Consider the following 13,553-nt stretch of genomic DNA (forward strand, 5'->3'; position numbering starts at 1 on the left):
AAGATCTAGGATCATTGCCAGATCCCAGGTCATAGATGAGTGATTTTGGGGAGGGGAGCGAGCTAGACCAACAGCAGTACTTTCACTGGATTCCTTTTCTTTTTGATGCCAATCCCTTGATCAAGCAAAGAGTGCCCTTAGAAAAGAGCACTGTACATTTGTTTGGTGAGTTCTTCACCCAACAGCTGGGTGAATACTACTGGCAGTGGGATGAGGCCCTTTAATGAGGCATTATTTATCCAATAAGCACTTTACTTGATAACAGTGTGGGAAGATCGACCATAGGCCTTCTTATCTGAGGCCTAATGAGGATGGAAGTGGGACGGCAGTGCGATTCCTTCCTGTCAATTTCCTGCCTGAATAAATGCCCCCTACCACCGCACTCACTGAGGAGAGAGGGAGGCAATAAAATGCCATCATTGACAGTGATTTATTGATGAGCATTGTCTAGAAATTTCAGGAAGACTCCTTTACTCTTCTTTGAATAATGCCATTTTGAGTTTTTGATGTCCATGTGAGAAGACAGAATAGGTTTCAGTTTGACATCTCATTGAATGACAGCCTCTCTGATAGTACAGCACCACCTCAGCACTACACTGAAGTAACAGCCTAAAGCCTCTGGAATGGAACCTGACAATCTCTGCCACAAGAGGCAAGTGTGCTAGTAGCCAAGAGAAACACCATCGAGTGATAGAGCGATACAGCAAGGAAACAGATCCTCTGGTCTAACTCATCCTTACTGACCAGATATCCTAAACTGATCTAGTCCCATTTGCCGGCATTTGGCCCATATCCCTCTAAATCCTTCCTACTCATGTACCCATCCAGATGCCTTTTGATTGTTGTAATTGATTCGGCCTCCACCACTTCCTCTGACAGTTCATTCCAAACGCTCACCACTCTCTGCATGAAAAAGGTTGCCACTTAGATCTGTTTTAAATCTTTCCTCTCTCACCTTAAACCTCTGCCCTCTAGTTGTGGACTCCCTCATCCCAGGGAAGACCTTGCCTAGTTACCCTATCCATGCCCTCATGATTTTATAAACTTTTTTAAGGTCACCCCTAAGCCTCCGACACACTATGGAAAATATTCTATCCAACCTATTCAACATCTCCCTGTAGCTCAACCCGCCAACACTGGCAACATGCTTGAAATCTCTTCTGAACCCTTTCAAGTTTTACAACATCCTTCCTATAGCAGGGCGCACAGTTTTCCAATAGTGCCCTCACCAATATCCTGTACAGGCACAACTTGATCCCACAACTCCTATGCTGAATGCACTGACTAATAAATGCAAGTATACCAGACATCTTCTTCTCTATCCTATCTACCTGTGTCTCTACTTTTAAGGAACTATGAACCTGCAATCCAAGGTCACTTCGTTCAGCAACACACCCCAGGACCTTATTATAAGTATATAAGTCCTGCCCTGATTTGCATTTCCAAAATGCAACATCTCACATTTTATTTAAATTAAACCCCATCTGCCCATCCTTGGCACATCATCCCCTCTGATCAAGATCCTATTGATCTCTGAGGTAACCTTCTTTGCTGTCCAGTAAACCTCCAATTTTGGTGTCATCTGCAAACTTACTAACCATATCTCCTGTGTTCACATCTAAATCATTTGTATAAATGAAGAAAAGCAGTGATCCTTGTGGCACACTTCTGGTTGCAGGCCTCGAGTCTGAAAAGCATCCCTCCACTACAACCCTCTGTCTTTTACTGTCAAGCCAGTTCTATATCCAAATGACTAGTTTTCCCTGTATTATATGTGATCTAACATTGCCAACCAGTCTACTGTGAGGAACCTTGTTGAAAGCTTTACTGAAGTCCATATAGATCACGTCCATTGCTCTACCCTCATCAATCCTCTTTGTTACTTCTTCAAAAAACTCAATCAAGTTCATGATACATGATTTCCCATTCACAAAGCCATGTTGACTAACCCTAATCAGTCCTTGCCTTTCCAAATACCCGTAAATCCTATCCCACAGGATTCCCTCAAACAACTTGCCCACCACGGATATCAGGTTCACCAAGACTATAGTTCCCTGGCTTTTTCTTACCACCTTTCTTAAATAGTGGTATCATATTGGCCAACATTCAGCCTTCTGGCACCTCACCTGTGGCTATCAATGATAGAAATATATCAGCAAGGGGGCCAGCAATTTTTTTCCGAGCTTCCCACAGAGTTTGTGCAAAGAAGATCTACGAGGATGTTGCCAGGACTAGTAGGCCTGAGTATGTAAGGCAAGGTTGGCCAGGATAGGACTTTATTCCTTCGAGCGTAGGAGAATGAGGGATCACGTTATTGAGGTGTATAAAGTCATGAGGAGTGCAGATATGATGAATGCATATAGTCTTTTTTCCCAAAGAAGGGGAATTGAAAACTAGAGGGCGTAGGTTTAAGGTGAGAGGGGATTTATTTAAGAAGGACCTGAGAGGCAACTTCTTCACACAGAGAGTGATGCGTATCTGGAACGAGCTGCCAGAGAAAATGGTTGAGGCAGGTACAATTGCAACATTAAAAATCATTTGTGTAGGTGCACTGATGGGAATGGTTTAGAGGGATATGGACCAAATGCGGGCAATTGGAATTAGCTTTGTGGGCATTGTGGTCAGCACAGACCAGTTTGGGCCAAAGGGCCTGTATCTATGCTGTATTACTCTATGACAGTATGTTTCTATGACCTGATTAGGTCCCACAGATTTATCCAGCTTTATGCATTTTAGGACATCTAGCACCTTCTCCTCTGTAATATGGACATTTTGATATCACTATTTATTTCCCCATGTTCTCTATTTTCTGTATCCTTCTCCACGGTAAACACTGATGCAAAGTACTCATTTAATATCTCCCCATCTCCTGTGGTTCCACACATAAGTGGTCTTGCTGATCTTTAAGGGGCCCTATTCTCTTCCTAGTTACCCTTTTGTCCTTAGCGTATCTGTACAATCCCTTTGGATTCTCCTCAACCTATTTGCCAAAGCTATCTCATGTCCCCTTTTTGCCCTCCTGATTTCCCTTTTAAGTATACACCTACTGCTTTTATACTCTTCTCAGGAATCACTCGATTTCTGCTCCCCATACCTGACTTATGCTTCCTTCTTATTCTTGACCAAAACCTCAGTTTCTCTAGCCATCCAGCACTCCCTAAACCTACCAGCCTTGCCTTTCACCCTTAGAGGAACATACTGTCTCTGAACTCATTTTTTGAAGCCTTCCCATTTTTCAGCCGTCCCTTTACCTGTGAACATCCACACCCAATCCACTTTTGGAAGCGCTTGCCTAATACTGTTAAAATTGGACTTCCTCCAATTTAGAACTTTAACTTTTAGATCCGGTCTATCCTCTTCCATCACTATTTTAAAACTAATAGAATTATGGTCACAGGCCCCAAAGTGCTCCCCCACTGACACCTCAGTCACCTGCCCTGCCTTATTTCCCAACAGTAGGTCACGTTTTGCACCTTCTCTTGTAGGTACATCCATGTACTGAATCAGAAGGTTTTCTTGTACGCACTTAATAAATTCATCTCCACCCAAGTTAAATTTGCCTACTATAACCACCTTGTTATTCTTATAGATAACTGAAATCTCCTTACAAATTTGTCCCTCAATTCCCCGTTGACTACTGGGGGGTCTGGAGTACAATCCCTATAAGGTGATCATCTCTTTCTAATTTCTCAGCTCCATATAACTTGCCTGGACACATTTCCAGGAATATTCTCCCTATACACAGACATAATGTTCTCCATAATCAAAAACTCCACTCCCCCTCCTCTCTTACCCCGCCCCACCTTCTATCTTTCCTATAGCACCTACACCCTGGCACATTAAGCTATCCATCCCTGAGCCATGTCTTTGCAATTGCTATGATATCTCAGTTCCTTGATCCTAACTTTGCCCCAAGTTCATCTGCCTTACCAGTTAGGCCTCTTGCTTTGAGATAAATGCGGTTTAATTTATCAGTCCTACCTCGTTCTCTACTTTGTCCCTGCATGCCTCGTCTATTTGACTTCCTGCTTTTCCCAATTGTATCGCTCTTAGACAGATCACTTTCCTCACTATCTCCACTTACCAGTTTAAATCTTCCGGAGCAGCTCTAGCTAATCTCCCGGCCAGTACAGTAGTCTCCTTCCAATCTATCTTTCTTATACAGATCATTTTTACCCAGTACAAATTCCAATGATCCAGAAATGTGAATCCTTCTCCCTGTACCAGCTCCTCAGCCATGCATTCATCTGCTCTATGCTCCTACTCCTACCCTCACCAGTTCATGGCACCAGAAGTAATCTAGATATTACTATCCTCAAGGACCTAGTTTTAAAATTCCTGCTTAACCTCCTATATTGTCCCCTTGGAATCTTGTCCTTTTTGCTTCCTATGTCATTAGTTCCAGCATGTACAATGACTTCCTGCTGGCCCTGCTCCCCTTTGAGAATATTCTGCACCCTCCCCTAGATATTTTTGATCCTGGTTCCAGGGAAGCAAGACACCATTCTGATGTCTTACTGACGACTGCAGAATCATCTGTCTGTGCCTCTGACTAGAGAGGTCCCTATCACAAGCGATCGCAAGAAACCTGGCATACCCCTCGTTACATTAGAGCCAGTCTCAGTACCAGAAACCTGGCTGTCAGTGCTACATTCTCCTGGATCCATCACCCCCTACATTTTCCAAAACAGCATACTTGTTTGAGATGGGGATAGCCATTGGAGACTCCTGCACTACCTACTTCCCTCTCTTACCTTTCCTGGAGGTCACTCATCTACCTGACTGTAACATGAGTTTATCTCCCTTCCTGAACTGTATTCCATCGTACCCCCAGATCCTGTAAAATCCTAATTTCCTCTAAATGCCACTCTAACCAATCCATGCAGTCTGATTGAATTAGCAACCATACACACTCCCTGCAGACAGTAACAAGGAAACTCTCCCTAATCTCCCACATCCAAAAGGAAGAACACGTCACTCTACTAAAGGTCAGCTTTGCACCATATGAATCTGCAGACCCAGAAAATGACAGTCTTACCGCTCTAAAAGCACTGCTGTAGGCTAGCTTAGCACCTATGTTTTCATATTATTAAAATTTAATCAAGATCTCATTAACAACATATAATTTTTAAAATGTTCCAAGAAAAACTTACTATATTGTTTCCAGTGCAAATTATTTCCCCAGACATTAATAGCTTGAAACTCCTCCATCCACAGTAAATCCTCCTCATATGAAATACGAATTTTTATCATATCAAATTTGACCTTCCCTATCTACAAAGACAGGAAAATTAATCATATTATCCTCATGAACCTGTGGCTCTGAATTTTCCTCACATTGTGTTGTTCATAAGCACCAAATTTGAGTATCACTCTAAATTTCAAGTGTATTTATAGCCATTATTTTTACATGAAACAGATATACCTCCTTGTAACCTATCCAGGCCCATCCATCAGAATCTTTAAGCAGTATTCAAATTGTTCTATCAAGCCTACTCAAAACAAATCACATTAGTGTTTGTTTTTAAAATGTGATGAAGGTTATTTAAATTGAAGCTATTGTAAACCTTCTGCCATTCTTTAAAACCTGACTAAATGGTGATTGTTTAATAACACTCCATGAAAAAATATAGGATGTTTGTTAAACGTACTTTATAGAAGAACAAGTTGTTGTTGTCATAAACATGGTATCTCCTTTCGATAGATCTAAACAGTACTGAGATTTGTAATAACAGTACAAAAAATGGTATATTAAACTGTGCATAGCATGAAGAGGAAAATTACAACTTATTAGAAATTAAAACACAGAACAACCTGAAAGTGCCTGCTAGGTCTGTCAATATCTGTTAAGGCAGTGAATGTATGTTGGTGGTTAGAAGTGTAGACATAATCAAATGTGGCAAAGACAGTTGGTGAAAACTTTCTCAGGTGCTTCTAGGCCCATTGTGCATTTCTAGCATTTTTTGATCTACTTAAATTACTTTGAATTTAAAGATATCTAGAAACCATATTTCGCTGAATGATACATTCATTGTGAAGAATGCTAATGGAAAATGCATCTTGAATTCATAACATGGCTCTAATATCAACCTAAAACAGACTTGTGTTTTCATCATGTAATTTCAGAAATGCTTTTGGTAATTAATAGAAACATGGAAACTTAGAAGATCGGAACTGGAGAAAATATTCGACCTCTCGAGCTGCTCTAGCATTCAATATTCTTTAAAGTTTACTTGCATGTGTCTCCACATCTCAGCGGCTATAATATTGTATCCTGCACGCTGTTCTGTTACCCTGGTGCACTTGAATAGTATGATTTGCCCGCAAAGCATGTAGAACAACACTTTGCACTGTACTTTGGTACATATGACAGTAACAGGGCAAACCAAAATCAAATCAAGTTAATTCAAAATATGATCATCAAGTTCAATACCATAATTCCGCCTTCCCCATTTCTTTGATTCCTTTAGCCCCCAAGATCTGTATCCACCTTCTACTTGAAAACACATAATGTTTTGGCCTCAACCCCTTTCAGTAATAGTGAATTCCACAGGCTAATCACTCTGTCGGTGAAGAAATTTCTCCTCATCTCATTCCTCTAAAGTTTACACCTTATCTTGAAACAATGGCCCCTGGTTCTGGACTCCCCCACCATCGGGAACATCCTTCCTGTATCTAACTGTCTTAGTCCTGTTAGAGTTTTATAGGTTTTTATGAGATCGCCCTTCATTCTTCTAATCGGTAGCTCTTAAGCTTTTGACAACGGAGACCAGTACAAAATGCCATCAATAGCTGCTGATTTGATTCTGCAGGAATATAGCAAAGTATGTTAAGGGGTTGATTGTATTTATATTATATTTTCTAGCCACTACACTTATGACAGAAAGCAATCATCCTTCAGTTTGAGAGTGCAGTGTTTGTGGGGTTCAGTGCCTGGTGAGTATAAATGCAAATGTCATGATTTAACAGAATTATCTGCCATCGAACTTCTGTGAATGTCAAACCGCTTCAAAGTCATGCAAAGATTGAAATCAAACCGAAGGCATTAACTTTCTGTTTCATTATTGGGGTATTTCAAGACTGTACATACATAACCAATCCAAAGCTTACCCCACCCCTACTTGAAATTTCTGTACAATACCACTTTAACATTTCCCTTCTCTCTGTTTATCTTTTATCACTCTTTACTTTATTCTCTATTTCATTCTTTCTCCTTTACTTTCTCAGCTCATTCCTACACTTTGACAATCTGAACTAGAATTAATCTTTTGAAAATTGACAGACAAATGCCATGTCTTTTACTGTCATGAGGGGAGAGAGAGAACAACAGAAAGGAAGAAAAAAAAACTATTGTTAACCCTTAAATATTCATCTATAACCTTAATTACTGTACAATACAGCAGATTTCAAATCAGCAACTATGAAACAGTTATAAAGACGTGGTAATTGACTAGATGAGATATATATAGAAATGAAAGGAACCACACAACCTTCGCGCCATCTGTACCAGTCTCTGAGTCAACTTCGATTTTTAAAAAATCAGATTGATTCTGCCAATCTGCAGATTACAGTATCAATCTAAACTTGAACTGAAGAGATTCATGTTATTTGAGAGGGAAACTGCAGCAGAATTTGAAGTGAAAGGCACATGTCACAGTTTTCTTTAACATAATAAACACCTCAAAATATTTATGGAACTCACTGTTTCCAATAACTGAAACAATTACACACATTACATGATGAAATAAAATCAAATTATTTGCCATTAAAGCAAAAATTATTTGCAAGTATGCCAGTTTTGATGGGAAACAGATAAAAATTTCAGTTGTGAATTTTCGACGTCTTTAAGAGGTGAAATGTACCCTTTTTGTGGTATAATCGGAGAATCTAACAATGAGAATTATTCCTACACAATTTATTAAAAATGAGACTCTCAGAAGGGTTTGAGTCCAAAACTAAGTGTACAGTTCAGCTCAGTATGAAAATGCCTCTTCAAAAAGAATAAGTTTCCTCTGGGATTAAGTTTCTGCTAGTGGAATATATTATTCAAAAACCTGTACAGCATTATTATCAAACTATGATTTCAATTCAACACTATTAGAGATTTACAGTCATGCAATTTCTATTTAACTGGTGATCCGGGTTGATTAAAAAAATCCATGAACTTCTGTAATCATCACAAAACATACAGTCATGACTAATCACAATAAAACTGATTAACACTTGAAATACTAACGGTCCTGAGATATTGAGTGTAAAATTCTGCCATAAGTTTGCTGTAACACTCAGGTAATAGGCCTTACTTATTGTATATCCTTACTTATTGTAAATAGTTTCTCATATTAGCTTAAAAATAAACAGAAGCTTTACACCTTTAGTTTGGATAAAGAAGAATGCTTTAAAAATGGAATATTCCCTACTTTCTCTTTGGAGATTTTGATTGATTTACTTTTTATTCATTAATTGGATTTGAACATGACCGGTGAAACCTGCAATTATTGTGTAGCCCAAATTGTCCTTGAGTAGATGATGCTCAACTATCCTCTTTATCACTTCTATCCCTGTAATGTATGTACATCCAGAGAATGGTGGGGATAGTAAATCACAGGTTCTGACCCAGGAACTTTGAAGGAGTGGCAAATTAGTTCTCAGACAGAATGCTGTGTCACTTGAAGGGTAACTTAGAGGTGGATATTGCAATGCAACTTCTGCTTAGCTGATAGAAGTTGCAGGTTTAGAGGTGTTGCTGAGTGAGGGTTACACAGTTGCTGCAGAGTACTGTGTAGTGGTGAAAGGAACCTTCTTAAGATGACAAATAAGATCAAGATCAAGCAGACTGCATTGCCCCAGGTAGTGCAGTGCTCCGTTGGTGTTGTTGAAGCTGCACTCATCCAGGCAATTCAAGAGTATCTTATTACATTCCTGACTTGTGCATTGTAGATGGTGGGCAGGATTTGGGAAGTTACAAAGTGAAGTGCTTTTCACAGAGTTCCCAACCCGTAGTCTGTTATTGTAGCCACAGTATTTATGTGGCTGATGCAGCTAGGTTTCTGCTCAATAGTGTGTCCTGGATATTGATAGTGGGTGAGTCTACAATGATTATGTTGTTTAATTCCAAAGGAACGTGGTTAGATTCTCTCCTGCTCAATCTATTCTGCAGCATGTATAGTATTTTATGTTAGTATTATAGATACATTATTTTCAACATGCCTCCACCAGCCTTCCTCTTCTTCTACAGCCTGGAGTTATCAATTTTGTCCTAATAAATAGTTGTTGTAATTCACCTCTTCCTTCCTGCAGTAACATGTGTGTTGATCCTTAGTTTCTCAGTAATGAATATGGATCATAATGTGTGGAGGAGAAAGTCTTTATCTATCGGTGCACTTAGCCACTATGATTAATGGTGATACTTTCCACTATGACTAATGCTCAAGTTTAATATTATCTTGTTTGACAGAAAAGGGAAAGAAGAATTTTAGTTGCAATGGTGGTGGAGAGTCACAGAAAAACGACCCACCCGTACTTTGTAACATAAGAAACGAATTAAAAACTTCAGAGTAACAATGTGGCCATTGAATAATTGGAACTTAAGTAATTGCATGGACTTTTCTTCTTAAGTGGTAGTTATACATACTACCTGCACTGATGAAGTTAAAAAAAAGAACTCTGAAGAATCCAAAGAGTAAGGGGTTAAATACTCCATTTCCAATGGATTGAGGAAGACGATTTACCCAATGGAAACATGGAGATAGTTTGTGTTAAATAAGCATGTAACGTCTTCTAAGTAATACATCCAATGATAGTATATGATAACATGATAATGACATAATACATTTAATTTAAAAAGCAAAAGTGACAATTAAGTAGATTAATGAGGGCATTGCTTTCCCATCAGTTACCTCAGTAGATCTTCTGCGAGATTCAATCATCAGCCAGTTCACAGAGAGATTGCACCCTTTCACAGCTCAGTTCTGTGAGGTTTAACTCACCAAAAACTCCCTGACTCCCATTTGTTCTCCTTTTCTATTCCAGCCCCCTCTTTGTCCATTTCACCCTTTGCTATGTGAACTGCCTTGTCCCACCCATTGGGAGCACTGAAGGTGTTTGATTTCAGTCTCAGGTACTTACCAGTTGCAGGTGTCACCTCTTTTGGTCCTTTTAAGATAGATCCTTGCAAATGCAAGTGGTGCTGGAACAAGTTGCATGATGATAAAAAGCCCCTCTCCCAATCTCAGGACATGATCAAATATTTTACAGCCAATGAAGCACTTCTGAAGTACTGCAGTAAGGGAGGAACCAGCCACTTTGTGTACAGCAAGATTCCACAAACTGCTGTTTTAGCTGGTGGTGGTGGACAAGTTTTTTTTTACAAAGACAGCGAAAGGAACGCTAGGCATTCATCTCTCACATAGGTCCTTTGCACCCGCATGAGAAGGCAGCAGTGCCCACTGCCAGCTTTTCTTGGGGTCATGAAATCAGGGCATGCACTTGCCACCAAATTCAGTTGCCAATTTGTACATAGAAAGCTTTCACCGATAAATAATCAGGTCAGCCTTGGTATGGGGCGTTCGGGGTGGGGGATGTGGAGAATAAGTGTTAGGCAGGACGCAATGCAGTTCTTTCAACAGTCCCACTGATTGCCCACCCCCACCTGAGAGAGCAAACGCTCTGTCTGAAAGTTAGTACTTCCGACGGCGCGACACATTTCTGGAGCGTCAGCCTAAAGTTTGTGTCCCGATTATGAATCCACAGGGTACGGCGATCGAGCTACTAAATTTAATACAATATACTGGAAAGTATCGTCAAGTAATCATCAGCTAAGAAAGCTCCAGAGGTTCAAAAATCGGCGATTACTCGTTGCATTTATCAGTTTTCAAAGATGTGCATCTTCTTCTCTGTCTTGAGGGGAACAGATTAAACACATGGGTAATGCAACCAGCCTGGCATTCAACAAGCAAGCTCTTTATTGTTGAAAATATTGCTTACTACAAACATAATAGGTTGAAGTACGTGTTACAGCAGGCTGTAGTGGTAATATTCTTGATTTGCATAACAACCTTTACTAACTCTGGTCACTTTTAGAACACATTGAATGCATTTGCCAAGGATTTCCGGCGATGCAGAATATACAATAAATTATGCATTTTTGAATAATGAACGGAAAGTGAAGTGGATGTGGAAGTGAATATTTACCTGCGGCCGCTTGTAACGAAGTGTTATATCTCTGATATAGTAAATATACGGAGTCGCCAACTGGTATTTTATACAAAAACAGATGTTGACACATTTAGATGTAGAATGGGTGGGTCTCTTTATTTAAAAAAAACTACACCTATTTAATTGTATCGAATAAATTAACCCACATGTTTACACGGCACCAGTTACTTCTTAGGAGATAGATGGTCATATGAAGCATTCTATTTATCCATGTATTTCAATTTCGCTCCAGTGGTCTTTTATTTAAGTTGTGTTTCAATCACGAATTTGTTCATTCATAAGGTACTCGAAAGCACCACCAATTAACCGAGCTGATTTAGGGTGAACCGAAAGGAACTCGATTGTAAAGATAATGGAGAGAGGGAGGTAGATATCCTAACTGGGAGAGTTCATAAGCAAGGCTTGCATAAACCACCCCTTACACTATTATCGTTATATTTGGTGTGAGGTCCATGGACAATGAAGAGGAAGGATCTTGTATTATCAGATCTTGGAGGTAGAGATGTTCCTGAGGATCATACAGTTTGCTTCGAATTTTTAAAAAAAGTGTCCGATTAAATCTGGCACCTACATCGCAAATCGAACCGTAGCCAATTAGCTTCTTATCAATGTACAAAAATATCATTCGCTTGATAAAAATTACCTTTTTGTACGCCCTGCAAATATTCCAAATCGGCATATTATATCACCCTCATGTTAAAGTAAGAAGGCAGCTTGATAATGTACGTGCAACATCGGAGATGAAAATACATTTTAAAATCTAATCTACAACAATATTTATATTATTGCCCTTTTAGTTATACTAACTAATGTATAACATATCGATAGGGTATGCTGCTGTGAGCTGCATTTTATAAAAAGTCTGTAGCTATTTAGTTAAATTCGCTTTTAATTATTGTCCTTTGCTGTTTTAAACTAAAGGCTAAACGTTATCAACGTGTTTTCTTAATTTCATAGATATGTTCTTTGGCTCAGACCACTAGTTATTTAAATAATGATGTATAAATTTATAACAAAGCAAAGAACTGCGGATGCTGTCATTTATAAATTTAGAAATTGCCCAGCTAATCAGGTCCTCTTCCTAACAACTGCGGCCTGGCAGCATCTTTACAGAGAGAAATCGTCACATCCAGTGCCCCTTCTTCAGAATTCATGTCCGCCACCAAAACACAGCAAGACGGCAGGGACATAACATTCTCGCTGGGAATGTTACTGGATTTTTCGCTTCCCATATTCGCTGCCACCTCTATTTCAAGAGAGCAAGAGAAAAATCATGTCCTTTCTCGCCATCAAAGTGAATTGGAAAGAAAAGCTCGGGTTTCACCTTAAGTTAGTTTTTCTTTCAGGTAGTGCTTTTTAAAGGTTAAGACTTTCGATGGAGACGGCTATTAGTGTATGTTCCACTCCTTATGTGTACAGCGATTATCGTTTAGCTTAAAATTAACATATAGAAGTTTCTTATTCGCATAAACCTGCCCTCCCAGTGTAAGGTAAATGTGGTTATAATAGGATGTCGTTGGTGAGTTGCACTGGACAAAACTGCTGCGAATTGATGTGAAAGAAGTCAAATTCCAAACTGAGTATTTGCGAGCGACCCGATTAACTGTTGTGTGTGCATGTGTGTGTTTGTTTTTCTAAATTCTCTCCCCTTGTCCTGTTCGTCCCCACTCCGAACTCCTGGAAACGGTGAGACTCGGGTCTCTTTTTCGTCTTATTTCTTGCAACGACCCTTTGATAGGGATCTGATTGATTTTTCGTAGTTGAGTTTTTTTTTCATTCCACTGGCTCACGTACGCAACCAAGAGTTGGCATTTTCCAAATTAATTCGACACGTTTCGTGATAGTTGAAATCAGGGAGCGGAGAATGCTGAAGATCAAAGCCAGCGAGAGCAGTAAAATAACCATGCAAATCCAAGTGGATGAAACAATTTCAGCGTTTGGGAAATTACGAATGCCACTGAAAAACCAGCAGAAGACGGAAATGACAAGGGAAGATTCGACCTAAACTAAACAGTGCATATTTCACAGAATACTCAGTTGGCAGTAAAACTATTCACAGGAAATTTCCGGCCTGGTGTGAAAAGTTGCCCGTCTCGAAATTGTATTAGAGATAGTATTTTCTTAACAAGAAATCGTACTTCCAATGCAAAAAAGAGGCCATTCCGTCCGTTTTAACACCACTGGTACCTTCGAGGATTATTAAAAAATAAATCTAATGCAACACAGTATGACACACCTCCGGGGATAGGTGAGACTAGAAGCTGGACTTTCTAGCCCTGCGTCAGCTGGACGCCTCGAAAGGTTTTCGCTTTGATTTTGAAAAGCTGCCCAATTTA

Source organism: Stegostoma tigrinum, chromosome 31 (genome assembly GCF_030684315.1).
Source record: "Stegostoma tigrinum isolate sSteTig4 chromosome 31, sSteTig4.hap1, whole genome shotgun sequence".
In the NCBI taxonomy this organism is placed as follows: Eukaryota; Metazoa; Chordata; class Chondrichthyes; order Orectolobiformes; family Stegostomatidae; genus Stegostoma; species Stegostoma tigrinum.